The 15402-nt window shown below is 43.9% G+C and overlaps 1 protein-coding gene across 3 annotated transcripts in view; it reads right to left on the bottom strand.

The window, feature by feature from the left end:
• The window catches only part of LOC129385712 (uncharacterized), a 117256-nt gene extending 112262 nt beyond the window's left edge, over window positions 1–4994 (bottom strand). For all 3 annotated transcript variants that reach the window (XM_055072702.1, XM_055072704.1, XM_055072703.1), the window contains exon 1: window positions 4862–4994. The gene's annotated coding sequence lies outside the window, so the exon portion shown is untranslated. The remainder of the gene's footprint in view (window positions 1–4861) is intronic.
• Window positions 4995–15402: the final 10408 nt, after the last annotated feature.

The raw sequence follows: 15402 nt of genomic DNA, 5'->3' as shown, positions 1-15402 counted from the left end.
CCTCCCACTGTTTCCGGACTACAGCTTGTACTGAATGTTTTAGTTAGATTTCACGCTGTAATTATTGCTTTTGTGTCAAATCAGCATTCTGAAACTTGCGTTTACTTGGGAGATTAGCATGCGTTAAGTGGTTTGCCGCAGGGTCGCCTTACAAAGGCAAGCGCCGCCGAACCGTGTAAGGTGAACGTTATCGCTGAAGCAGAATATCTGCCTCCGTGTAGCCTGGTTCACTACATTCCACCACAATGGATTGCAGCAACTCGATTTCTGGTTACCACTGCTATTCTAATACCAAAATGTGTTTGCTAATCATTCGTAAAACTTGCGCACAATGCTTGCGTTGAACAGCAGACGGTTGTCACACACATCGATAGCTGATGGCTATATCATGAACTTTTGGACGACTGACCTGATTCAAACAGTAGGATCGGGATTATAAGGGTAGAGCTAGCGTAATGGATTATACAAACGGTCTGGAGATACCGCAGTGTGGTGGCATTATATAGATGCACATCCCTCCCATCGTCATTCTACTCGTATTTTCTACCTTCCATTTCGGCAGAGAATAGCATAAAAGGCAACGCAAGCTCAAGCTCAGGCAATCATCTCAGCATTTCTACAAATGAATTTCGCTTTTTCCCCTGACTGTCATCGTGCCAGCTACCAGTGCAGCCAACGCAGTCATGAATATGGAAGTCAGGTCAGTAACTTCCCTTCAATTTTTCCCCCATTTATAAGTCTGGCCAACGCACCAATACTATCCGTTCCCGTTCGTTCAAAATGGCTCATTACTTCTTTGATTATCAGATGTGTAAACCATTCTAAAATTGCTTATTAATATTCGCGTGTTTCATCCTCCAAACGTTATCAAGCTGTGTTGATTTTTGTTCTCCGTAGGGGGCGCTTAAGAATAACACTGATTAAAACATAAAACCGATTAACCTTAGACAGCTAAAGTGTCCTTTTTAGGCTTCATCTTCGTTAATTCCGCGTGAATTCGGAAAAATTAAAAGCAAGGAGCTTCAATTAAACATGGCTTGATGTCCACTGTGGCGCGGAAAAAGTTATCTGACTATGCAAGGTTCTTTTTTAGATAGATCATTCAGTACATCTGAGGAGACACATTCAAAAGGATTAGTTCAGCTCGAGTTGGGGAAGTTTATTGTGATGTTTGCAATAGAGTTCCTCTCACATAGGTACACTGGCCTTTAATAATTACAGTGGCCTTTCATGAAAGATTAGTAATGAATGATAGCGAGTATGTAACGGAACCAAGGCAAAGTTCCATGCGTCATAAGGAGAGATAGAAGGGTAGATAAATTGGCAGCCTTAGCGATCCTCTAAATAACGCATTTTCCCAATAAACTACACCGTAGTCGAACAGCTTACCACAGGACAAGCGTGCTACCATACCGTGGCCGCTGTTCTTTAGGACTCCTGGTGCAGGTATTGCTATCGCACTTACGAAATGTAGCAGTTTCAATCGAAGGACGCACTGTTATTAAACAGTTTTAGTATAGCGTACGCTATACCTGTGCATACGTTAAAAAATAGTTGGTCACCACTGCGCATGTGCTGAACGCTAAACGAAATAGCAGGTATAGCGGGCGTACGCAACGCAAACGAGTTAGCGTTAGCGTTTTTGCGTAGTTTGCGGAGTTTGCGTGAAACATGGCGGCGGAACCGGCTGCCCGCTTCGAATTGAGTTTGGTGCTGGTTTTGTACAATGCCCTTCTTTCGTAGCAAATGACTGTGTAAACAGCTTTTGCTTAATCTTAGGCCGCAACGAATGCATACGGCCTCTGAAGTCTGAAGATATCGCCGCCCAACTAAAATTGTAGAAAACATGCTCTGCTTAGCGTACGCTACAGGATGGCGCACGCTATAAGTTGCGTATGCTAAACTAAAGCTAAGTAATAGCGTTATGAAGGTTCAAGAGACACAAAACAAAGTGTCACGCCGAGTTGTATTCAAAGAGCAGGCTTTTGTAGCAACAAATATATTTGCAACGAGGAAAAAGTTCTTGTAAGCTAAAAGTTACACGAAAAGAGGGATTGCTTTGATGCCACCTGTTGTGGACTACGGCAGCTATCTGATGTAACGTCGGCGCCCTGGGTGATGGCGCTACCGGCAATGCGGCAGACGGAGACCAAAATGGGAGAGCATGCGGGAACTCGCGCACTGCGTGCAGCGTGAGAGGGAGCAGGGGCGCTATAACGTAAAGCTATTCCAAACTTTTCTATTCCAATTCTGCTATCAGCCCTCCACGATTGGTCAACAACTTTTTTCGACCACCCCCCACTTCACCTGTCTGTCACGCGACGTCGCGAAAACAGCAATACCTCCCCATCTGATATGATGTGTACACACTGATTATGCATGATTTGACAGAAAAAAAAAACAGTTATTTCTGATTCGACCCATGTTCGCCATTAGCCCTCGGCTATTGGTCCTCGGCCACCAACTTAGCCCTCGGCCACCAACTCGCAAGGCACACAATAAAGTTCTTTCCTCCTCCTCCTGCACCCACTTCACCTGCCTGTCACACGACGTCACAAAACCACACAGACTAACCGCGTCAAAGTGACGTGTACGCGATAAAGATGCATTAATATGCCGAACAAAACTGAATTTTTTTTCGGAATAGCCGCAGGCTGCCCCGTTCCGAAAGGAATAAAAGATGGCTACCGCCGATCGCTGAGACGCTGGCTACTCGCAGCTGCCGGAGAGCATGGGTGTATTTCCGTATAATAAAACATCTTGCGTGACAATGTAACGTTTTCAAGCACTTTCGGCACGTTTACTACCTCAATTTGCCAACTCTTCTTTGCTGAGGGTCAGTTTTAGCGTCCTTCCTAAGCTTCCGTTGCATGCCGCCGCGATTTTCGTCCAGCCACCACAAGCTCAGTAAGGGAAAGCCGACCAATCGTAGACGTCGGCACCACCCTCTTCATCCGAATATCAATTTTCAGTGCACTGGCTCTGCCCCAGTGAATCCCTCTCCACTTGAGCGTTCTCCTCCCCTCTTGTCAGCCAATTAGATACGACAAGCCGCTCAGTGTAGGCAATATTATTCGTTTTTCAAGCAAACAAAAGTGACCTCCTATGAACGAGGAGAGCGTTTGATTGGTCTGTTCAGAAAACCATGCGCGTGACCGCCCGGTGCTTGCGTCGGTGGTTACGCAAATTTGACGTCAGGAAATTGCAATAGAAACGTATTGTAATAGTTTCACGTTATAGGGCCCCAGGGTGTAGAGAGCTGTGAAACGTTTGTCTAGCGCGAGCTGGCATGGGCGCTTCGAGGAACGCCGCCAGTGCGAGCTGAGAGAGCAGTGGCTCACTCAGAAGTAGCGGCAAAGCACAATGTGGCGTGAGATATGACATCACGTCCTCTGTGGTCAGGTGAATTATTTAAATTGTGGAGTGGCAGCGTGACTTTCGGGGACAATTTTCACCACAGCAAAGTCGCTTATTGGCACGCCGGGAACGGTGATAGAGTGGTAGACAGATAAACTATTCCTCTAAGTCAACTTCACTTCTTCATCTAGTGCCCCGTTAAATGTTGCACTTTTATTCGTGTGATGGTAGATATACGCAGTTGCAACATATTAGCGTGTCACAGCCCTCAACACAACTTGTGATAGGTGGAAGGAACAGCATCCTGTCAGTTTCCAAGCACCTTACAAAGTTGTCATTCTAACGCGCAGTGCCAAAGGCGTTTCAGGGGACGCACTTTGATGACTCACGATAATACCGGACGGGAAAGCGGCGGCGTAGTTCACGCCCAAGAAAATATTCATTCAGAAAAGGAATTAGGAGTGTGTGCAAATCATACAAGCTTATCTTTATAACTACTGATAATTTCTCTCAAAATATTGCATACACGCAGGGGTCCAATGGAAACGCTAGTGTGCTTATAGTAGCGTGTGAACAGTGCTCATTCCAGCAGTAGAACGCAGAACTCCATTTTGGTTACGTCACTGACGTTATTAAGCGCAGCATTACTGGTGCGTCCGATTCTCGTCTTTGTTCCTGCCTATATAACGACCTGCCAGTGCGCTTTGATGCAAGGCGCCCAAAGAGGCAGGCAAAACAGGCACTGTTCGTAACGTTGATACAGGAACCAAGCATTTATCCACCTGCCATACGTTGTTTATAAGGGAAAATAATGGAAAAGCTTTACTTAGAGCTCTCAAATTATATTAGAGAAATGCTGATCTAAACGTAATAAACTCAATAGAAATGTATCTTATCTTAAACGGTCACAGAAAACTTCAATAATAAGAAGCAATGATGCTAATAATATCTGTTCTCATTCTATATCCCGCTAAGAATGTATATGCAAACGCATGTTTCCCCTTGAAGTTGCGAACGTTGTTTCTAGCCTAGAGTTGCTCTTCTTCTCTATTTTTATTCTGAAATGTTTTTGACTGATTCGTAGCATTGTAAAAAAAATCGCTAATGTACAGGCTTCTGTGGATTGAGAACTGTTATCATGCAAAACGCAAATGCATTTTTAGGTACACCCTTCACCTACAAAGAACACATTGTTTAAGTGATGAAATGGGCTATCGCATACGAGAATTGCAAGGCCTGGGAAGTCTACCATGGATACTCAGAGGCAGTCAAAGTGCGCTAGGACTAGCTTGAACAAATAGCAATATTTACCATAGACAGTCCATAAGTCTGCTACGATAAGTACAGTAGAGTAAAAAAAAACACGCCAAACATGCCCGTACGACTAATTTCATTGCGTCTTTAAGAGCGACTCGAATGACTTAATTGATGACAAAAATACCAATGAACCGCTCGTGTTTGTAAATAAAATTTCAGTTGTAATTGTTCAAGCACTTAGACTCACTTTGACAACAGCCGTAGGAACCTTTACGTTTCTTGTACTATACTAGGACGATTTGGAAAGCTTCCTCTGACGGCTCTTGCTGATTGATTGTCTTAGCGTACGGTACTCTTCAAGACAACCTAACCTACTGCGTACCTGCGCGCACTGAAGGTTTAGATTTACGAGAGAGTGCATAGAAAAGTGAACGCCATATTTACGATGCCTGGCAATGACAGCACACATATCAAGTATTGTTGAAGCAGCAGCCTATAGGCGCCTCATATACAAAATTGACTGATGAATGTTCTGGGTGCCAACGCTATGCCTTCCCTAAGCAAATCATTCGGATCCAAACCAGCAGTAAAATGTATGACCTTCCAGTTAGGAAGATGAATTGATCCTCAGAACTAGCATCGATGTAGTTGCATCTAATTTAAACCAGTCTATGTTAGCATGACCAAAACAGGGTGCCCCTGCTAAATTAAAATATGGGAGTTTACGTGCAGAAACCACGATTTCATTATGAGTCATGCCGTAGCGGTAGACTCCGGAAATTTGGACCGCCTGGGGTTCTTTAACATGCCCCTAAATCTATATACACGGGTGTTTTCTCATTTCGCCGTCTTTGAAATGCGGCCGCCGTGGCCGGGATTCGATCCCGCGACCTCGTGCTTAGCAGCGCAATGTCCTCCTGCTAGCATTGCAAGAGATTCAATATATGCGAACGTGACCTAGCTGGACATAATCAAGGTGATGTTGTTTGTCGTCACTTGAAGGTACTCAAACTACATTTTTAGTTGCGCCTAATTAGATAACTTTTCCTGAATAAGCAACTTCACAAATATTATAATCAGGTGAAAGGTGTGAACGAGAAACCTCTATATCGACATGAAAAACTCCGAATACAGCTTTTCGTTGCTCAATACGTGCTACATAAAAGTGTTTTTTTTTGGAGCCAGAAAGGTGCCCGCAATGCACACAAAATCTCCGCACGACTGGCAGCTCCAGGCACTTTGTGTGTATTTGTGGGCGCCTTTCCGCTCGGTAAAACTCTTTTATGTAGCACGTTTTGAGCAACAGAAAGCTGTATGAGGAGTTTTTCATGTCGCGCTACAATTTTCTCGTTGAAACTTTTCAACTATTATAGCCGAGAAGTTGATTAATTAAGTAGGACTACTTATGTGATTAGGTAGATTGAAAAAAATAATCTCAGTATCTTCAAAATATGGCGAACAAGATTACCTTGGTTCTGTCCAACTACGTGGCATTCGTATATTCTTAAAGTCTGGCCAAAGATAGCTTGCCTTCCATATATAATGGCAAAACCAAATGGAGACGCTGAGGTCAATCTTTTTTGGTTGGACAAATCATCGTCAAAATTCAAAGCCGCACACCACTCACAAAACAGCAAAGCATCATGTTTCTTCGGGCTTTGGAAATAACGTTCTGCAGAAAGGCATCTTTATTTGCAACTTCCTTTTTTTTTCTCGATATCGCAGTTGTCGCACTTTCACAGCGTATCTAATGCTCTGTTGTGTTGCAATGCAATAAAACTTTAATAAATTTATATGTAAGGACATTTTACAATGCACATCGTGTTATCAATAAGCAATCTTGCTATCATAGACTGCACTATAACTCTATTTAAATTATTTATTGTGCGTTTTACGCATGCCAGATTTTGTCGACTGTTATCAGTCACCGAATAGCAAAACATATTGTTGCGAACGCCACAGTTGACAGTGCGGTTATTCAAATTCAGTTTAAATTTTATCTCAAATTTGTCTTCATCTCAAGAAAGAGGATAGGCTGGGGAAAAAGTGACGATTCTGACAAACGGAGAACACGATTGGAAATCAACGAGGACCTAGTGGCGAGTTGAATTATCATATTGCCAATTACGTACAACTAAGCAAAAAAAAAAAAAAAACAATGCTATTCCGATAGAAGTTGAAAAAGTAGAGCAACGCACGAAAACTGTTTTACAGAATATAAGTTAATATTATAAATGAAGACAAAAATATGCGCAAAAATCGCAATATATTCGTACAAGAGAAGACTGGGATCACAACAAGTATGTAATGACGACGGCCTCACGGCGACAGTATATTGACAGCGCAATCAAAAGATGAAATGATGATGATAGCACGGTATGACTGTGGACGGCATGAAAACTGTATGACAATGGATACATGATAGTAACTATCGAGGACGCAACAGCCAAGATGGCATCACAAACGTAAACGTAACGTAACGTAAAAAATATTGCAATATGTTTTATTCCAATCTCCTGACGTCAAATTTGCGTAACCACCGAGGCAAGCATCGGGCGGTGATCCGCAGGGTTGCTTAAAGAGACCAATCCAATGCTCTACTCGTTTATAGGAGGGCCCTTTTGCTTTCCTTAAAAGCGAATAACGTTGCCTACACTGAGCGGCTTTTCTTATCTAATTGGCTGATAAGAGGGGAGGTGTACGGTTCAAGGGGAGAGGGATTTGATGGGGCCGATCGAGTGCTCTGGAAATCGACAACCGGTTGAAGAGGGTGGTGAGGCGTCTGCGATTGGTCCGCTTTCCCTTACCTAGCTTGGGGTGGCTCATCGATATTCGCGGCGGCATGCAACGCAAGGTTGAGAATGCAGGGGCGCTATAACGTAAAACTATTCTAAAAACTTTTCTGTTCTAATTCTGCAATAAGCCCTCTGCGATTGGTCAAAAACTTTTTTGGACCACTCCCACTTCACCTGTCGGTCAGGTGACGTCACGAAAACCGCGGTAGCTCCCCATCTGATATCATGTGCACACACTGTTTATGCATGATTTGACCGACCGGAAAGAAAAATAATTTGTGATTCGACGCCTTTTCGCTATTAGCCCCCAGCTATTGCTCAGCAGGAGGGAAGATAACCGTTGGTCATTAAGTGTTACGGACTGGATTCCAAGGGAAGGGAAGCCTTGCAGGGGGCGGCAGAAAGCTAAGTGGGCGGATGAGATTAAGAAGTTTGCAGGGACGACATGGCCACAATTAGTACATAACCGGGGTTGTTTTAGAAGTATGGGAGAGGCCTTTGCTCTGCAGTGAGCGTAACCAGGCTGATAATGATGATGATGATGATCGCTCGAAAGTTCTTGGGCTGCGCCCACTTCATCTCTCTGTCACTCGACGTCACAAAACCGCAAAACCTCACCGCGTCAAAGTGACGTGTGCACGTTAAAGATGCATTAATATGCCGAACAAAAGTGAGCTTTCTTCTGAATAGCCACAGGGTGCCCCATTCCAAAAGGAATCAGATAAGGCTGCCGCCGATCACTCAGGAACTGGCTACTCGCACCTGTCGGCGAGCGTGGGTTTATTTGCGTATAATATTACATTTACCGTGGCCGTGTAACGTTTTCGAGCACTTTCGGCACGTTTAGTACCTCGTTCTGCGAACTCTTCTTTGTTGACGATCCGTTTCAGCGTCATTCTTAAGCTTCCGTTGCATGCCGCCGCGCTTTTCGACCAGCCACCACAAGCTAAGTAAGGGAAAGCGGACCAATCGCAGACGCCGGCACCACCCCCTTCATCCGGTTATCGATTTTTAGTGCTGTGGCTCGGCCCAATTGAATCCCTCTCCACTTGAGCGTGCTCCTGGCCTTTTGTGAGCCAATTAGATAAGACAACCCGCTCAGTGTATGAAATGTTATTCGTTTTTCAAGCGAGCAAAAGTGACCTCCTATGGACAAGGAGACTTGATTGGTCTGTCCAGAAAACCCTGCGGGTGACCGCCTGATGCTTGCGTCGGCGATTACGCAAATTTGACGTCAGGAGATTGGAATAAAACATATTGGAATAGTTTTACATTATAGAGCCCAGGCTAAAAAGGATCACCAGCAAAGTTGACTGAGCGAGGTCGTAAATGGACCCAAGATGCTGGAAAATGTTACACAGCCGCGCAAAAAGTATTATTGTACGCAAATAAACCCATGCTCTCCGGTCGGTGTGAGCAGTCAGTGCTTGAGCGATCGGCGGTAGCCATCTTTTATTCCTTTAAGAACGGGACAGCCTGCGGCTATTAAGAGAAACATTCAGTTTTGTTCGGCATACTAATGCATCTTTAACGCGTACACGTCACTTTCACGCGGTAAGTGTTCGCGGTTTCGTGACGTCGCGTGACAGGCAGGTGAAGTGGATGCAGTTCGAAAATTTTTGGCCAATAGCCGAGGTCTAATGGCGAAACGGCGTCGAATCAGAAAACACTATTTTTCTTTTGTTCTTTGCAGCCACTGATAATCAGTGTGTTCGCATCATATCAGATGGGGAGTTAGAGTGGTTTTCGGGAAGTCGTGTGACATACAGGCGAAGTGGGGTTGGTTAAGAAAGTTTTTGGCCATTGGCGGAGGGATGATTGCAGAATTGCAATCTAAAAGCTTTACGTTATAGCGCGCCTAATCTTGGTGAAATGATGAAAACATGATTTCTATTGAATTACCACGAATTCATAATGTCTTTGAATACGCAAACGTAGTATGACAACGATTCCATGACAGTTATAAGACGTTGATGAAGTGATCACCTGGTAAAACGACAGTGTAACGAGGGTCGCATGCCAGTAATGCTACGCGAGTACATTGTGAGAGGACGGCTTTATGGCATTGTTATGACTATAGAGAGATTCCAAACATAGAATGACTGCGACAGAATCACTACGAGGGCGTGACAATGAGGGTGTGACAACGAACGAATGACGATGATAGCGTCACAACCATATCATGACAATGAGATGAAGCTGAATCTATGACAACAATGGAATGGTGGTGACTGTATACGGGCCGTGTATGGACTCATGGAGCGTGAAGTTGTCCATGTTGTGTGCCTAAAGCCCTTCTACCAGGTTATCGTTGATTATACCGGTTGTGTCTCTTTCCACTGGACCTTGTCTAGCCTCATGGTATGCGCGACGCGAATTGTGTATTATTTTCTAAAAGCCATGGGGCACCAGCCATTAAGCTCTAAACTTGGAAGAGTCGTGTATAAAAGCCGACGCGCTTGAGTTAGAGGCTACTGTCTACACAGCAGCAACGGTGATACCACCAAGCAATAAAAAGGAACTTTGATGAAAAGCAAAGGACCAAGATATCCGGTATAATTTCTGGAGACCTGATTTTGTTGAAAAAGCGCCTTCATTCACGCACTCCATCCAGGGGCTCGTGTCTTGTTACCTATACAGCCATGGCAACAAGGCATCCTGAAAACTATTTATTACAAAGTACTGGGAGAGGATAAACAGGAAGCTTCTATTCAAAAGGTTATTCCGGAGGATCCACGGAGGGATCACGACAAAAGGCGGGACGGATATAAAATTCTATGGTCAGGAATGGAAGCAGATGAGGATGGACACGGTTAAAAGGTTTGTCAAGGAAGGGAAAAATTGGAAGATTGGGGGGGAGAGATATCGAGGATAGTGATTAAGGGATCTTAATATATGCTCTAAGGCTCCCAGCTTTCGGGAATTCTACAGCCTTATTATATATGTATTTTTTTTTTCATGTTAACGGAACCAGAATGTACGACTGCTTGGATAGCATCATCACGAAATAAGCTACCATTGATTATCTGGCAAATAAGATTAGGAGTTTGTATTTGTTACTTTCTTTTCTTCTTGTTCGCTTATCATTGTCCTCGCGGAGTGGTCTGCAATGTGTCCTCACAATATTTTATGTTTCATTAAACTGTATCTCACGTAGCAAATATCGTACGTGCATCCACGCACTCCTTACAGATACAGGCCACGACTGCTGATTGTAAAGGTTGGAGACATCTTCTGGGGTCAAGGAGCACAATTTGGCCTCGTAAAGACAAACGTATTTGTCGTTTAGTATGCACTGTAAAAAATTTTCGTCATTATACAGAGGATTTCCGTCATTACAAGGAAGGATTGCAGGTAAAAAGACGGAAAGTATGTCTTGTTTCAAAAACACGCCAAAAGCCCACGTTAATATATGGAAAGTGCTCTCCGTTTTAAGCTCTACGGACATTCCACTGTAACAATACAGCGGCTATACACCGTTTTGCACGAAACAGAGAGAATTTCGTACTTTTGTTAGGAGAACATCCATTTTATTGCGAGGAAATTTAAGCTGTCTGAATGAGCGCTCGTACTCAAAAAGTTTCAGCTAACAATACTTTATTGAACACGCAAACTGTACGCAGTACGAAGATACGCACCAAATGTGAGAGCTAGCCTTTTACCAAAAGCTGCAATAAGAGATCTTTGAATCTTTAACCAACAGTAAGCATAATGGTTAATGGTATATTTTTTTTGTAATTTTCAACAAAATTTTGCACTCTACGTTCCACTGTGGTGTTTCTCAAACTCCAATGTTGGCACAAGCTTTGATATGAGGATGTCATTATGTGTGAATGAGTGTACTTGTGTGCATAACACCTCATCGGCAACGTTCTGCTTCACAGAGCCATGAGCTTTCGTATGCATTGGTCACTATGCCTTTGTCGGCGTTGCATCGTCGATGCCGAGTTACCGTCATACCGTCTTTGTCATTCCATAGATGTCGTATAGTCCTAATGAGTCCACTGTCATCGTCCCATTGTCATCATGTCTTTATCGTGGCACCGTCTATGCCATCTAGTATTCGTTGGGAAATTTTCTTCGCGCTCTCTTCTTTGTGCCACCTTGGTCATAGAGTCGCTATCTTGCAAACTTCGTGATGCCCTTATGCGGCCGTCAGGTACTCGCTCTCAAACCGCTGTGATAATTTTAGCATCGGCATGCCATTGACAATTTATGATTGCCGTTATTGCCCACGCCACATCATCCTCATCATGAGCCCTAACCGTACCATCCCGAAACCCGAGAAACGGTATCACGTCTTCCCACCGTCGTAGTTGTACAATCATCTTTCCTCCTTCGACGTAATTCCATGGTCGGCATGCAATCGTCGTCATGCGATGTTTGTTTTTTTTGCATTCTTGCGTTACAGCACCTGCATACCATCGTAGATCTTCGAGCCTCCTTTATCTGAGCGTCGTCAAGCATTTGTCGTCATGTCTCTGTCGCCATGGCACCGTCGTCATCAGTCTATCACCGAGATGTACGTCATTATAAATTGACCACACAGCCGTCATGGTCACTCCATTGTCGTCATGTCTTCGTCGTGTGGTTCCTATTGGCAAATGGTTGCTAATCTGGAACACTATGCTTAAGAAACACAAATGAAAGTTTCGTTTACCTAACCCCCACAGTGAGTGTGATCCAACATTTTTGTTCAGCGCCTTTAAGTAACCCATCTTCAGGCGAAGCCAGCAAGCTGGTCCCAGAGCATGGACCACTACATCTCCTGCAAGCTGCTGACTCCCCTGAATATCGTGGATTAATCCCAGGGCACGCACTTGTCGTCAGCTGTAATAGTACGGTACTTTCAGAGGGACCCGATCTGTGCGTACTATCATGTGTTGTGCGTTTGTTCAGGTATTGTAAACAGCACCCCCGTTTACGTAAGCGAATCAGTTAATAAAGAAGTGTGCTATGTACGATATAAGACCAAGGGCATTCGGTGGCAAGTCCTCTTCACACACCAAAGTAATGTTTGCGTGCTGACTACAAGGACAATTTGACAAGATCGGTACACATCATATATATCCGTAAATTAAAAACCCATATTCGCATGCGAGAGCTGCTATATTGTCCTGAATTATTCTACGCTGTTATTTTCTGCGTCGTTTATTAACCCAAATCACTTCTTGCTTCATTTACTGGTAGCGCCAGCAATACGCAATTCGCGGCGTCCACTGCACAGTTCAAGGAAGAATTATTTCAATTGAGCAACATTACGTATAAAAATGCAACTGCCCACTATCTAAAGATAAGCGGACTTACAGAAGGAATTGAGAAGACCGTTACCGACTTAATTTTCATGTATATTGACATTTAGCACAAAACACGGAATCAAATCTTCACTTATCGCGTGTACCTCCAGGAAGCAGGACGTTTCGCACCATTTATTCCCCACTGCGGCCACAAAGATCAAACATTGTTGGATGCTAAGCTACCGTGTCAAGTCGCCGGCAAATTTGTGATCAAAACCGATTTAGCACAACACTCACATTTAGCACCAAAAACACGGAATCAAATCTTCACTTACCTGACCTTCACGTGTACCTACAGGAAGCAGGATGTTTCGCACCATTTATTCCCCACTGCGGCCACAAAGATCAAACATTGTCGGATGCTAAGCTACCGTGTCATGTCGCCGGCGTATTCGGGATGGAAACCGAATTATTTGCTGTCTGCGCAAAGGAAAATCGACAGATTGTGTGGGTTCGTATTGGTCAGTAGTAGCTCGCAGATGCACCAAGTTACAACATTCGTCACAGAAGAGCGTTCTGCAATACATTATGCCAACCAAGTTTTTCTGTGGACTCCTGTTCGCTGCCGTGCCTTCTGCGAAACGAAATGCCGACTGAGCAATGTGGACAATATGCTATATTTACCAGCGAAAGACGCGGACCCGCCTACTGGCTTGCTTAGGACTGATAATTGAACGCTGTGCCACCCACGTCGGCGTTGGAACGTATACCTCATGCAGTGATACACTACATATATCCAGAATTAGGAAAAGCCTACCAAGAGGTGCGCCCTGGCTAGTGCCCAGTTTCACTGTTTTCACAATTGTCGTATTTCACTAGAGTTTCGCTAGGTACTATCCTGAAAGCACGATACTTGCTACGAGATGGGATTCCGCCGCTGGCTCGATTTTTATTAGTTGTAGGGGTGTTAGAATGTGCAAAACTGTCAAATAACAAACTGAGCATTGCTCCATTCGATTCGGTCCTAGAATCAAATGCTCAGTATCCGTAGTTGCGTTAATATTTCCATTAGTTTCCGAATAGTTCACAATGCCAGCTACGCACGATGAAAATTAATACTTAACCGACACCTAAACAAATTGCCCCCATGTCGCGGCTGATGTAAACAATGGTGACCTGCGTTGTACGCGCTTTTTCGGTATTGAAACCGATTTTTTTGGCTAAACCAAAACAATACGCGTCCAAATTAAGCTCAGATACGACAATTGCCACGAGGTATTGTTGGGTAATATTTTCTGATGTTGAAAGTGTGTTCTCTGGAGAACAAATTTTAATACAGTTGACTGACCCAATACTTCATAACATTGTGGCACCATGCGCAGCAAGAGTGAAATAGTGCTTTCTTCCCGGGGTATATAATCGCTAACGTGTTTCGCGCGGACTTCACGATGGCGGTGTTAGATGGCGCATATGCTCGGAGGGAAGTGCTACAGAGGAACCGTGCTGCGTACAGGCCTTATGCATAACAAGTCTCTGTGGCAGCAATTCCTGTGTTACTCCAATGTTTCAATGGTAAACGTTTTAGTCAACATTGATCGTGAGGTGTGTTCTTCCTGAATTCATTTCTCGACACCAATTTTGCGTTCTGTCTACAACAGTAAAAATTTAAATATCTTGAATTTCCCTAGCCATAGTTGCCCATTCATTGTAGATTGACTTGTTTCCTCTTTTAAGGCGTAAGCCTTTAGTGGCTCATGAGTGTTTTAGCACGGTCCGCGGTGGACACAATAACACGGTGATCAATCACAGCCGGTGGCAGCTGTCACAGCACTTGATGGATGGCTCTAGATGAACAATGGGTGATCCACGAAAGTTGAGAGGTGGCTCTAGATTCAAAATTTGTTAGCGAGGCAGCAGCTGTATAGCGGATAAAAAAGAAACAAAAAAAATACAAGAAATAACAGAGTCAGTCGAGTCTCTCCGAAGAGCGCAAAGGGTTCGCATCCCACCGACGGTGCATGAAAAAAAAGCTGAAGTAGAAGGAATAAAATAAATAAAAAAAATAGATAAATAAAACAGAAAGATATAGCCGAGTCAGTCGGATGTCTCCGAAGAGAGCGCACCTTGCATCCCATGCTCGCGGCCATGGCGGATTCCGTTTGCAGAACCGTTCAGACAACCGAAACAGAGGCAGTCATAGATAGATTTTCGCCAATCGCAGTTTAGCTTAGCAAAGTGGCCATATATTTTTTTAAGATATCAGCATCACAATTTGCTGTTCTAGCATGCAGCCGTTAAGGGCCCAACACCTCCACCAAATGTCAAAATGCATTATTGTTTTTTGATGAAACCCTCATATAGTAGAGCACCGCAGCTAGAGGTCACACAGCTTAGGCAACACAGGCACAAGGCTTCCAACCACTCGTTGTCGTCGTCGTTGTCGAAGCAGTGCCTGGTGCTCGTTCTTCTCCAGTACATAACTAACATTTCACTCCGGCGCCAGACATTAGAATAATAATGCTAACAGCAATACAAAAAAGTTCTTGTTTTGCCCTAAAAAAATGTCAGCACACACTTTCATTATAAGTACCCCAATATTTATTACATTGCAATGCTAATGACATAGAATCAAACCTGCTGCCAATACTTGGCATATTTGCGGTCTATTGTATCTATGTAAAACCGTAGTGGTACTATTGTAGAACACACCACTCTCATTAAATATACAAGGTGACCCGAGTATTATGCAGCAAGGC

The sequence above is a fragment of the Dermacentor andersoni genome, chromosome 7 (assembly GCF_023375885.2).
Source record: "Dermacentor andersoni chromosome 7, qqDerAnde1_hic_scaffold, whole genome shotgun sequence".
Classification (NCBI taxonomy): Eukaryota; Metazoa; Arthropoda; class Arachnida; order Ixodida; family Ixodidae; genus Dermacentor; species Dermacentor andersoni.
Note: the sequence above shows the minus strand (reverse complement) of the source record. Positions and strands in the feature narration are given on the sequence as shown.